The 12,793-nt window shown below is 45.7% G+C and overlaps 1 long non-coding RNA gene across 1 annotated transcript; it reads right to left on the bottom strand.

Moving 5' to 3' along the window:
- Window positions 1–10,528: 10,528 nt before the first annotated feature.
- On the bottom strand, window positions 10,529–11,442 carry LOC137456219 (uncharacterized). Its single transcript, XR_010990993.1, has 2 exons — window positions 11,312–11,442; window positions 10,529–10,987 (listed from the first exon to the last, which is right to left on the bottom strand). It is a non-coding gene; the product is annotated as an uncharacterized lncRNA (long non-coding RNA).
- Window positions 11,443–12,793: the final 1,351 nt, after the last annotated feature.

A 12,793-nucleotide genomic window follows, 5' to 3' on the forward strand; every position in this document is an offset into this window, starting at 1 on the left:
ACGGCGTTTCCAAGCTCTCGCGAGGGACTTGGCCAGTGAAGGGACGAAGCAGTTGGGGACGGAGAGCGTGGACCTCGGGAAATGGGGCAGGGGTCGGGTAAACAGACCAGCCCCGGTAAAAATGGGAGCGAAGGGGTACCCAGGGATATAACCCTGTGGTGGGTTGGAAGGGTAAGGCCAAGAAGCCTCCTCCCTTCCCCCTTGTAAGGTAAAGGGAAAAAAAATTGAAGGGAAAGGAAAAAAAAACTCACAAGCTGAATTAGCAAAGCAGTGGAGCTTTATATTTACAAAGCAATGGAGGGTATGCGGGGGAATATATACAAATTTACAGTATTTACAATATATACAAAGATATACAACAGAGTAGCACAGAAATGAGAGTAACCCCCCTCGGCAGAGGGGGTTCCCCACCTCCGCTCTCCCTTCTCTCCCCCCCTTTCCCCAGAGTAGGTCAGAAAAGAGAGAGAGAAAGAGGGAAAAAAAATTAGAAGCAGTTTGTGTTAATTGGAAAGGAGTTAATACAGGCCTTATCAGGTTTGTCAGTTTGAAGGCCGAAGCCTTGGCAGAAAGCCCAGCACAGAGAGAGCTGCTGCCCAAAGAAGAGGCGGAAGCAAGACTAAAGATAGAAGTGCCGGAGTGCCCAGGATACCTCCTGCACTCCCAGTTCAGAAGGTGCTTCCTCCCACTTTACCAATGAAATTAGTTTAGATTATTCTTTCCATTTACCAACTTCCGTCCACCATATTCCCTTTCTTAAGGGGACAACGTCAACCGGCCACAACCCCCGGACAGCCCTCTGGGGTTACAATTAGCATATTGGGAAGAGAATCCTAATATGCGGGATAAAGATCAGGGAACAATGATATATTATTGTATGGAGAAATGGGCTAGAGAGAAGATCAGATCAGACAATTTATTTTGGCCCCAATATCGGTCTTCGGAAGGATGGATCTGTCAGACTCTCAACCCTGATGCTAACAGTAAGGAGCCTTTTAATCAGGAGGAGAGTGAATATGCCACTTGCTGGAAAAGCAGGCAGCGGCAGTAATGGCTTTTAAGGTGGAGGAAGAGGAAGAGCCAGAACCTGAAAAGTGGGAACCACTGAATCACTTCCCCCCACCTTATAACCCTGCAGTACCTACAGCCCCCATCCTCCCTGCAGCCCCCCTCCCCTCGGCAGCCCCCCTTCCCTCGGCAGCAACGGCCCCCGCCCCCCCTGCAGAGGGACACACTAGCAAATCCACCCACCAAAGGAGAGGAGGTAGGCAAACTAGAAGACAGGCAAATGTCATGGTTTTAGAGGAAGAGTCTACTGACTCCGACAATCCACATGAAGGCGTGCCATTATATCCTTTGAGAGAGGTGCCCCTGGGGGGAGCAAATGGGGGAATTGGATATGTAAATGCCCCTCTCACTTCTACTGAGGTAAGAAACTTTAAGAAGGAATTAAAAGGTCTCCTGGAAGACCCAATTGGAGTAGCAGAACAATTTGATCAATTTTTGGGGCCAAATATTTACACGTGGGAAGAAATGTAATCAATCATGGGAATCCTTTTTACTTCAGAGGAAAGACAGATGATTAGAACAGCTGGAATGAGAATTTGGGAAACGGAAAATCAGCAGGGACCTCCAGGTGATCAAAAGATGCCCCTAGCTTCTCCTAATTGGAACCATAATGATGATAGGGGCAGACAAAACATGAATGAATATCTAACCTTGGTTATTAGAGGCATAAAGGAAGTAATACCCAGGGGGCAAAATACAAAAAAAAAGCATTTGATAGTCAAGAGGGAAGGGAGGAAACCCCTACTGATTGGCTTGGGAGGTTACAGAAAAATATACAACAATATTCAAGAATAGATCCCAGCAGTCCGGATGGCCAGATATTGTTAAAGGTAAATTTTGTCATTAATTCCTGGCCAGATATTAGAAAAAAATTGGAAAAAATAGAAGATTGGCAAGATAGAGGAGTTCAAGAGTTATTGAGGGAAGCACAGAAGGTGTATGTGCATAGAGATGAGGCAAAAGCAAAAGCTAAGGCCAAAATTATGGTAGCCAGCATGAGGGAAGCAGGTCAGGTGGGGAAACCTGAGAAGAAAACACAATTCTCCCACCCTCCACCTCCTCGACCTAAGAGGGATAAAACCCCCAGGCCTCACTGAGACCTGGGGAATGCTCAAACTGGAAGTAAGGGTACTGAATGTTATTATTGTGGGAAAATTGGACATTTTAAATGAGATTGTCAAATGAGGAAGAGAGATCTTAAAGTTTTTGAGGAAGATCAGCAATAGGGGTGTCAGGGGCTCTTTTACCTGGGGCAGAAATACCAACAGGAGCCCTTGATAAAATTAAAAGTAGGACCTCGGGAAGAAATTTTAGAATTTTTAGTATATACAGGAGCTGAACGTACTTGTGTTACCAAGGTTCCTGAAGGGTGTGTGGAGAGCAAAAATACTGCAAAGGTTTTAGGGGCAAAGGGGGAAGGGTTTAAAGTCCCTGTAGTTAAGGATGTTAAATTAGAAACTGAGGCTAGAATTGGGGTAGGAGATATTTTGGTAGTGCCAAACGCAGGATGTAATTTACTAGGGAGAGACTTACAAGTTCAATTGGGCATAGGGGTAGTTCCAGAAGAGGGCCAGATGAGGGTCAGAATATTAGAATTAAACACTGAGGATGAGGCAGGGATTAACCCAGAAGTCTGGGCCAGTGAAGAAAATACAGGGAGCTTAGATATTGAACCTATACAAGTAACTATAGAGCAACCAGAACATCCTATCAGAGTAAAACAGTATCCCATATCTAAAGAAGGGAGAGAGGGATTAAAGCCAGTTATAGACCGCCTCCTTAGAGAGGGGAACTTGGAACCTTGTATGTCCCCACATAACACCCCCATACTACCAGTAAAGAAAGAGGATGGAACTTACAGGTTGGTGCAAGACCTGCGGGAGGTCAATAAGAGAACTGTGACTCGGTTTCCTGTAGTTTCTAATCCTTACACATTATTGAGTCACACACCTCCAAATCATAAATGGTATAGTGTAATAGATCTTAAAGATGCCTTCTGGGCCTGCCCATTAGCTGAAAACAGTAGAGATATCTTTGCCTTTGAATGGGAAGATCGAGTCACCAGGAGAAAGCAACAATTGAGGTGGACCAGATTGCCCCAAGGTTTTACAGAATCTCCCAATCTGTTTGGTCAAAACCTGGAAAAATTGTTATTGTCATTTCCACAGGAAAAGGATGTTTTAATCACACAATATGTAGATGATTTATTAATTTCAGGAGAAGGGGCAGTTGAAGTTAGAAGGACCACCATAAACCTCTTGAATTTCCTGGGAAATTCGGGATTAAGGGTATCTAAAAGCAAATTACAATTTGTGGAACCTGAAGTTAAATATTTAGGACTATGAAGCAATCTTGATTGATGGTCCAGATCTAACAATCTCCACTAGCCAAAGCCTAAATCCAGCTCAATTTTTATACGGGGAGCCTACTGAAGCTTTAGTACACGACTGTCTGGAGGTTATTCAATACCAGACTAAAACAAGGGAAGATTTATTTGAACAGGAATTACCAGAAGGGGAGAAATATTTTGTGGATGGGTCCTCTCGGTATGTAAATGGGAAACGCTTGTCAGGATATGCAGTGGTTGATGGGCTAAGATTGGAAACGATTGAAAAAGGGAAATTACCCTCCCATTGGTCAGCTCAGACCTGTGAGTTATATGCACTGAATCGGGCTTTGCACCTTTTAATGGATAAAGTGGGAACCATTTATACAGACTCTAAGGATGCTTTTGGAATAGTTCATACATTTGGAAAAATTTGGGAAGAAAGGGGGATGTTAAATTCAAAAGGGAAAAATTTGATTCATGAAGCCCTAATCAGGGAAGTCTTGGAGGCATTGAAACTAGCAGAAGAAATAGCGGTGGTTCATGTAAAAGGACATCAAAAGGGAACTTCGTTAATCATTAGAGGGAACAACTTAGCTGACAGTGAAGCTAAGCAAGTAGCAGAAGTAGGAGAGGAGCGTGTCCTCCATATACAAGTAATAGCATCAGATGAACAGGAGGAATCACCAGTATTCACTCCTACAGAGGAACAAGCACTTGAAAAGATAGGGGGAAGGAAAGATGAAAAAGGGATCTGGAAATTGGAGGATGGGAGACAACTGATTTCAAAAGCCTTAGCTCGAAAAATCCTCGAGCGATTACACCTTAACACCCATTAGGGAACGAGAGCTCTGTGTGATCATTTCCTACGGGATTATGGCTGTATTGGAGTTTATGAGATAGCTAGGCAGGTAACCACCAAATGCCTCGTATGTCAAAAAGTAAACAAGAAAGTCATGAGGCAGGTTCCATCTGGGGGACGTACCATATCCTTACGCCCCTTCCAAGCTATTCAAGTAGATTTTACTGAACTACCTCAGATAAACAGATGGAAATACCTCCTAGTTCTAATGGATCATTTGACACATTGGGTAGAAGCTGTGCCGGTCTCCAGAGCAACCGCCAATGTAGTAACTAAAGTGATATTGGAAGACATAATCCCCAGGTATGGGTTGGTACGCTGGATAGATTCTGATCGAGGCACTCATTTTACATCAAAGGTGGTCCAACAATTAATGGACAGTTTGGGCATACATTGGGAACTTCATACCCCCTGGCACCCACAGAGCTCAGGGAGAGTAGAAAGAATGAACCAAACACTGAAACAAACCCTTACCAAATTAATGATTGAGACCCAAATGACATGGGTTAAGTGCCTACCCTTGGCCCTGCTCCGGATCAGGACACAGCCAAGATCTGATGTTGGTGTATCACCTTATGAAATGATGTTCGGGCTACCTTATTTACAAGGTGGGAGGGAAATGGCTAATTATGAATTGGGGGACAAAAACATTAGAAATTATGTGATGGTAATTGGGAGAACATTACAACATTTACGGGCTCAAGGGATGTTATCTCAGTCAGTTCCTTTGGATTTCCAAATCCACGAATTTAAACCAGGAGATTGGGTTATGATAAAAATGTGGAAAGAACAAACACACCTCAGTGGGAAGGACCCTTTCAGGTCTTGCTTACTACAGAGACTGCAGTGCGGACAGTAGAGAGAGGATGGACACACTCAACAAGAGTTAAAGGACCTGTGGATCCACCCACCGAATGGACTGTGGTACCCCAAATGGAGGACCTAAGGATGGTCATCAGACGAGTTCCAGTATCAGAGCAGGAGTGGTAATGGTCCTTGCCTGGGAACATAAAACCTCCCTGGACACGGGGATATAATCCAAGCAGAGTATTGATGGGATTGAAGGAGGCAAGACCGGGTGGACCTCTGTAATTGCAACGAAGAAGATCTAGAACCATGGCTGTGGACAGCAACCCCATAGGCCATGTGAGTGGAGTTACAAGTCAAACCGGACTCCTAACTCCCAGGGTTATACTGTAGCCACTCCCTATGTATGGTGCCTAGAGGAAACATTTTAGGCACGGAACATCAGTTGTTATTCCATTCCCTTTAAGTTGGATTTTGCTTGTTGTAGAATTGTTACCAAGTGAGGTTATTATGGCTCAAGCCAAATGTAGTAGAAAGAAGGGGAGGGATTGTGATAAACTGGTTATGATATTTGGCTTTCACAAGGGGAATTACTGGGGACTGTGGGGCTCGATAGTTGGCCTGGATCGTTGGGCTGGAATGTTGGGCTGATGGTCTGTATTATTTGGGGTATTGGGGAAGAAAGGTGAGGTGCCAACATGTCTGAAGACTGGCCAGGTCAAGAGTGCAGGTTTTGTCTCAGTCTTGATGGAGAGGGGTGGGAGTGTGTTGGGGACTATATGAATATGTATAATTTAATATATTAATATGTATGTTTGCTGTCTATTTAAGTTAACCTCGTGTTGTTGGGGTGCACCTCTAGCAAACTCGCTCTGTGCCCAGAGCTGTGTTGCCTTTATTTTATAATAAACTGGTTATAAATTTTCAGCAGTGAGTTCGTTTCTCACAGAGGGGGAAAAGGGGTTTTGAGCAAAACACATAAAAGACATGTTTATTTTGGTCATATTTTGCCCTTCCACCAAAATGTCATCCAATGATTTGGTAGCAAAGGAAGAGAGGGCAAGTTCCTCCCAGTTGTTAGCATATCAAGCAGCAACCAGCTCCAAGGAGAGCAGCCCATTCACTGCATTGCCAGGCACCACAGTGACATTCAGCCTCCTTTGCTAGACCAAGTCAAGGTCTTCTCCTACCTCTGTCTTATGCATCACATTCTGCTGTGGGAGCTTCCTTAGCTGTGCAACAATCTGAGGGAGAAAGTGTCTCTGGAACGCTGAGCTCCAAGGAAGTGGCTCTCAGATCTCCCCTGGTTGTGTTATTTCCATATTCACCCAGAGATCTCCAGTTACACATCCTTTCTCTCATGTAGAATAGAGGAGAACTGAGGAGTCTCCTTGAATAGATCAAAGGATCTGCCCAGATAGGTCATGCCTGAAGAATCAAAGGCATGCTGCTTCTGTGGAAACCAAAGCCCAGAAATCAAGAAGGAGATTTTCTGTCTGCTTGCTTAAGTTCTGTGACCATCTGCATAGGTTTGCCCCAGCTCTGTAGGAGCTAAACTCAGAAGGGCATTTAAGTGAAAAGTAGAATCACAGAATTGTCTTAGTTGGAAAAGATCATTGAGTCCAACCATGCAGCAGTTTTTCTTCCTCACAGTGTTGTAGGACAGCACCAGGACTGAAGCATGATCCACACTCTCCCTCTACAGATCTTGCTATCACTCAGACTATGGTGGGAATGCAGCCTTCCTCTGGCAGCCTATTGTGGTGTAAACTCGCAGCCACTCACTCACTCCTTCCCTGCTGGTGGGATAGAGGAGAAAATCACAAGCATGAGAGAGAAAAGTGATGGGATGAGGTAGAGGCAGTTTAACACAGGTAGAGCAAAAGCTGCACAGACTAACAAAGCAAAGCAAAGAATTCATTCACCACTTCCCATCGGCAGGGAGGTGTTCAGCACCTCGAGGGAAGCTGAGCTCCATCAAATTACAGTTACTGGGGAAGACGCACTGAATTTAGGGAGTAGAACCTCAAGTAATGCTCAGCTGATAGAAGGAAATGTTTTAGTCCTTGTAGGCCACAGACCTTGGGAACAAACTGCAGCTATGTAGAGAGATATAAGCCTTTAGCTGACTATCAACGGCCATTGTGACTCAGGAACCCACACAAAGATCTGAGAATAAGAGCTCGTAAACATTGTAAGAGTGTCTTTTGTCTTCTCTCTGAACTTAGATAAGAGATGCTTGATTGTTTGCCTTTTGTCTAACACCTGTCTGGGCCGTCCCCAGCGATGTGTGTTCCCTGGTATTTTCTCGGCAGCCAATCAGGAATCTGTAACTGTCGGACGGACACAATTACCAATCACGAGTTGCTTTTGATTATGTTAGCCTATATAAAGAAAATACTTTGTGCAATAAAGTAGACACTTTTCTTGCATCAAGCTTTGTCTCCATCTCTTAATCGCGGTCAAATGGTGTCCCCAACATGATGGAGGTGATGAAACGCTAAACTGCGACCTGCTGCGACATCCCCCAGAATTTTGAATGAACTTCTGAAAGGAAGCAGGAAAAGACGGCTGGCCAGAGCAATCCCTCCCGCTGGATGAGAGATGAGCCATGGGAAATGAAAAATGGGGAATCAAGCGACTTCCTCAAAAAGAGATGTTTATGAACTAATGCAGGAACTCCTTAAAAAGCATGGCAGAGTCATTTATGTCTGTGATCTTAAGGTGCTGCTGAAGTGGGTACAAACGAAAATCCCAACAGTTACACCATCTAGTGTGTTTACGTGTAAAATTTGGAATTAGGTGGGGGTGAAGTTACGGGATGCTGCTGCGACAGGGAACACTGAAGTGCAGCGCTTGCTTCCCTTTTGGTGGATCACATTTGAGAGGCTTAAAGCGCAAGAAGAGAAAGCAATTTTGGGAGTCAGTACAGAGCTCGGGATGGCGACAAAAGTAAGCGATATTGCTACGTCTTCCTTTACAGCGTGGAAATTCGTTAAAGAATCTTTAGAACAACTAGGAGAAGATCCTAAGGCAACTTCAGCAGCAATTAACAGCACTTTGTTAAGCCCTCCTGCAAATTTGGAGCTGCAGACGCTAGGCGTAACAGCAAGGGCAGCCCGCTACCCCCCCGCCACTGGACCCCCTCACCGCTGAGTCTTGAAAGTTATCCAACGTGTTTTGATTGTGTACGGAAGGGACATTCTAAGGTAAAAGATCACAAATCATTTTTGAGACTTTGTTAAGAAAGGAAATTAAGATCGAACAAGGTGACAAGGCAGTGACTTTTGCTCTGCCTAAACAGTCACAGAAAGAGAACAAAAAGGACAGCAGGAGACAAAACAACAATTAAGCTCAAATCACTGCTGTTACTACCTGTTGATATTGCTGATACTACCTATTGATTTCGAGGAAAAGCTACCTTCAGCTGTGAATTCGGCGGCGACCCCCCCTTCTACCCCTGCCTCTGTACCTAAGGTGGCTTTGCTGAGACAGCCACCCTTTCCCCCCCCCCCCCTCTTTCTGATAAGACTAGTTTATGAAAGTTGTGTTCTGATTTAAAGCAACAGTACTAATTTAAGTATTTCTGATTGTAGTGTTTTTTATAGATTTGTTATTTTGATGTTAAGTTTTACCAGTAAGCATAATGAATAGTGAGTATTTAGTATTTATAAGTATTTAGTAATTATTGTAAGGTATAGGTATTTAGTAATGAGTTCCAATTTTAAGTCTTTCTTTTGGTTCGAACCTTCTTGTTCTTTGTTTTTTTGTGTGTGCCTAGGCATTTCAAAGGAGCTCCATGTAATATAGCTAAGGAATGTAGTAAACATTTGTGAGAAATGAACTCACTGCTGAAAATTTATAACCAGTTTATTATAAAATAAAGGCAACACAGCGCTGGGCGCATAGCGAGTTTGCTAGAGGCGCACCCTGACAACACGAGGTGAACTGATATAGACGGCAAACATACATATTCATATATTAAAGCGTACATATGCATATATTCCCCAACACGCTCCCACCCCTATCCATCAGGACAGGCAAAACCTGCACCCTTGACCCGGCCAGTCTTTAGACCTGTTGGTGCCTCACCTTTCTCTCCCAATACCCCAGACAATACAGACCCATCAGCCCAACGATCCAGGCACAACGATGGGGCCCGCCCGGTCCCCAGCAATTGCCCTTGCGAAAGCCAAATATTATAACCAGTTTCTCACACAGGTTTTAATTTTAGAAAGTGTTCTTTAGTTAACTTAACAACTTTATTTCTTTTTAGACATTGATTTGATAGATTAATTTTAACATAGTTTTTTAAGTTTTTAAGGATTTTTGGTATTAGCATAAGTTAAAGGTTTGTTACAGGTATATTATAGAATGAAATTTTTTAGTGCTTTCTGTGTATTCATAATAGCTTTAAGGATCATATATATGTATTAAAAAAAAAAAAAAGAAAAGACATCTTTTATAACTAAGGTTTTAGTGATACTAGCAATGCACTACTGCAATTATCTCAACAACAGCACAAGAATCAAGAAGATAAAAAAACAGCATTTCCCATGAAGCTGGAAATCACCAGAACTACCTAATACCGACCACAATGACTGTCATAATAATCTGAGACCAAAAGCAACAATGAGAAGAATGTACCATAAAATATCTGAATTAAGACTCAATATTATGATTACTTAAATATTGTGTGGTTTGAGAAAATGTTCACATGGATTTATATGTTAACTCACCAGTGTGTCGTACTTTTAAATAGTTATAGGAAAAGCCAAAATCGATTATAGCACAAAATACATTTTTATTTAATTACCAATCACGAGTTGCTTTTGATTATGTTAGCCTATAAAAAGAAAAGACTTTGTACTATAAAGTAGACACTTTCCTTCCATCAAGCTTTGTCTCCATCTCTCAATTGCGGTAGCAGAGAAGTCCTTGAAGCTGTGCAAGCCCTGCTCAGCAGCAACTAAGGCACCCTTGTGTTAGCAACACCACTTCCAGCATTTCTACTCTAGGTGCCTATGAGAGCTGCTCCTGCTTGGGGGCTGCTCCTGAGGCTCTTCACCCAATCCCATTCCTGCTGTCCTTCAGCAAGAGGGATTTTCTTCCCTATGAGTTGTGAAGCTGCTGAACTACTCAATGACGTTCTGCAAGCCCCCAGCTCCCCACCCGAGATCAGCAGATGACAAACTTCTGATCTGCACTATGTAATCTGTGCCTGAGGAGGCATTTCTGGGCAGAGAAGCAGCAAGACCATCCCTGCTGGCTGCTGACACTTGAACAGCTGCCCACATTTTCCTCAGAACCATGGCACACTGCACAAAGCTTCCCAGTGCAGTGTGCCCCAACTCCACCTTCCTCTCACATTGGGGAAGTGTGATCTGATGTCATCTTGCTTTGACCAGAACAATGCTTTGTCCCTGGGTGGCTTGTGAGAACGTCCTGAGAGGGAAAGACCACACAGGTTGTATTGCCGAAGAATTTTAATGATTTAAAAGAGAGAAAGGAGGTGAAGCAGTGGGGGTTTCGATGCAGGAAGCAACAGTTCCTCCAGAAGCCAAGCCCTGAGGCCAGGGTGGAGTTTGGAAAAGGTGCTTTGATTGTCACCAGTGCATTTAGCAGGGTCTGCAGCAGTAGCGGTTGGTGATGCAAGAGAGGTCAAAGCCCCCGGAGCTGATGGGCACTCCCTGAGAGCTGAGGATGCTGCCAACAGCAGCAGAGGTGGAGGAGCCCACGGCGGTGTTCTGTGGGAAGGAGCTGAGGATGGGGCCGGGCAGGGTCACCACCACAGCAGAGGGCTGGATGGCAACAACGGAGTCCTGGCACCTCACACAGCAGGGCTCATTGCAGCTACTGGCCAGCGGGGTTGGGCCGCAGGGCTGGCAGGGGTTGCAGCAGGACATGTCTTGGGGCTGGAGCTGAACCTGGAGGAGAGGACAGGGAGGAGCATGGAGGTGAGGAGGGAGCAGCCTGTGCACCCCCCAGCAGACAGCCAAGGCACGTGCTGGCTGCAGAACTGCAGTCTGTGCAGGAAGGCCCAGTCGCCTCTGTGCCCGTCCTGCTGGGCAAGGAGCAGAGGGAGCCAGGCCCAGGACAGCTGTCTCCTAGTCAAGAGCCCTACAGGACTCTCAGCCCAGACCCAGCCCCAGCCCCAGCCCCTACCCCTCTCCAAAACAAGCCTTCTGCACACTACCCCTCCCAGGACAGGCAGCCCCAAGCCCTACTCGAGGGAAGAGCTTCCAACTCACTTGATTGTGAAGGAGCAGACAGGGAGTGAAGCTGATGGCAGAGTGAAGAGCTGGGATGGCTTTTATACTGCTCCTGCACTGCCCCAGGCCCCCAGCAAGCCTCTGTGCAGGTCATCATCTTCCGAGAAGCTCATCTGAAATGCAAAACATCCCAGTTAATGACACAGGCTGTGCTTTGGTTTCCTGGATAGCCACCTTTTCATTTTCTCCTTTGGCCATAACCTCCTTCCTGAAGACTGCTTTCCAGTGCTTGGGTGGAAGGTCCAAGGATTCCTGTGACAGCTCTGAATCACTGCCAACAGATGATGCGTGGCAGCTGCCTCAGGGGACACGTGCCAGCTGGAGCAATTGGCCTATGGCTAAAAGTGTGCTGGTTTGCAGGAAGGGCTCTGCCACTCCTAGCACCGCCATCCTCCCCTGCATGCAAAGAGTTGCTGAGTGGGACAATTGGCCAAGTGCCTTTCCTCCCACCCTCCAAGGCCTCTCTTATCATCCCTGTCTGTTGCCTCTGCAGGTGGTAGTTGAGTGCTGCTGCTTTGGCATTCTTCCTCCTAATGCTGCTGTAGGGAGGCTGTGGTGTCCCGTTGGACCTTCTCACTTCCTGGGCTCTTTGAAGGTCTCTCCACCAACAGCATCACTGTGTCTGGGGCCTTCTGCCCCAGGGTGCTCCAACCCTGCCCTGCCAAGGGGCTTCCCCATGTCTCCAGTCCACAGCTGCTCACATGCAGCAGGGGTGCTAGCAAGCACCTGGCCCATGTGTGCTTGCAGGAGCAGTGTGGTGGTGGCTGAGCTTAAGCAGTGTTTCTCAGGCATCTTCTGCAATCTCCACCCACACAGACTTTCAGAACCACACAGGACAGCATCAAGCTGCTCTGTTCAATGCTTCTTTCAGCAGGAGGCTTGGACCTGATCATCTCCAGAGGCACCTTCCAAAGTGAGCTGTTCTGAGTCTCTGGCCTCGGTGATCAGGCACTCATTGCCCTGATGCTTATGCTGTGGGGCTTGAGCAACTGAAGGACAGAGCACAGAAGTTTGTGATCAATGGATTTAGCTGGAGGCTGTGGCTCCTGGTGTTCCACAGGGTTAGTGTTGCAGCCAGTCTTGTTCAAAACCTTCCTCAATGACCTTCATGGAAGAACAAGGTGGACCCTCAGCAATTGGGCAAAGAGAATCTCACGAAGTTCAACAAGGGCAAGTGTAGAGTCCTGTACCTGGGGAAAAACAATCCCCTGCACCAAAGCACATGAGGGATGACCTGCTAGAAAGCAGCTATGCAGAGAAGGCCCTGAAAGTGCTGCAGGACACCAAGTTCACCATCAGCCTGCAATGTGTGGAGTCTCCTTCACTAGAAGCTTTTAAAACCCACCTGGATGCATTCCTGTGTGCCCTGCCTGAGGTGAACCTGCATTACCAGAGGTTTTGAACTAGATCTCCAGGGGTTTCTTCCAGCTCCTACCATTCCTACCATATGATTGTGTGATC

Source organism: Melanerpes formicivorus, unplaced genomic scaffold (assembly GCF_026170545.1).
Source record: "Melanerpes formicivorus ecotype bairdi unplaced genomic scaffold, bMelFor1.0.p_v2 SCAF_119, whole genome shotgun sequence".
NCBI lineage: Eukaryota > Metazoa > Chordata > Aves > Piciformes > Picidae > Melanerpes > Melanerpes formicivorus.